This window comes from Penaeus monodon, chromosome 19 (assembly GCF_015228065.2).
Source record: "Penaeus monodon isolate SGIC_2016 chromosome 19, NSTDA_Pmon_1, whole genome shotgun sequence".
Taxonomy (NCBI): Eukaryota; Metazoa; Arthropoda; class Malacostraca; order Decapoda; family Penaeidae; genus Penaeus; species Penaeus monodon.
The window spans coordinates 31,595,942-31,596,153 of record NC_051404.1 but is presented as its reverse complement, the minus strand read 5'-3'; positions in this window follow the sequence as shown (position 1 = coordinate 31,596,153).

Below are 212 nucleotides of genomic sequence, written 5' to 3'. Positions count from 1 at the left end.
AAAAAAAAAACATATAAAATGAGAAAAAGAAAGAAAATAGCCTTTGATTAAATTATTAAATGCAAATCAGTGGGAGAACGGGATCAAAAGCGAGCTATTTTAACCAGTTATTGATGAAAACGTAAAACCGTATCACATAAGAGAAAGCAACACCGACACGCTCGGATCAACACCACAGGTACACCGATAGATTAATTATGAATTCGGATGAT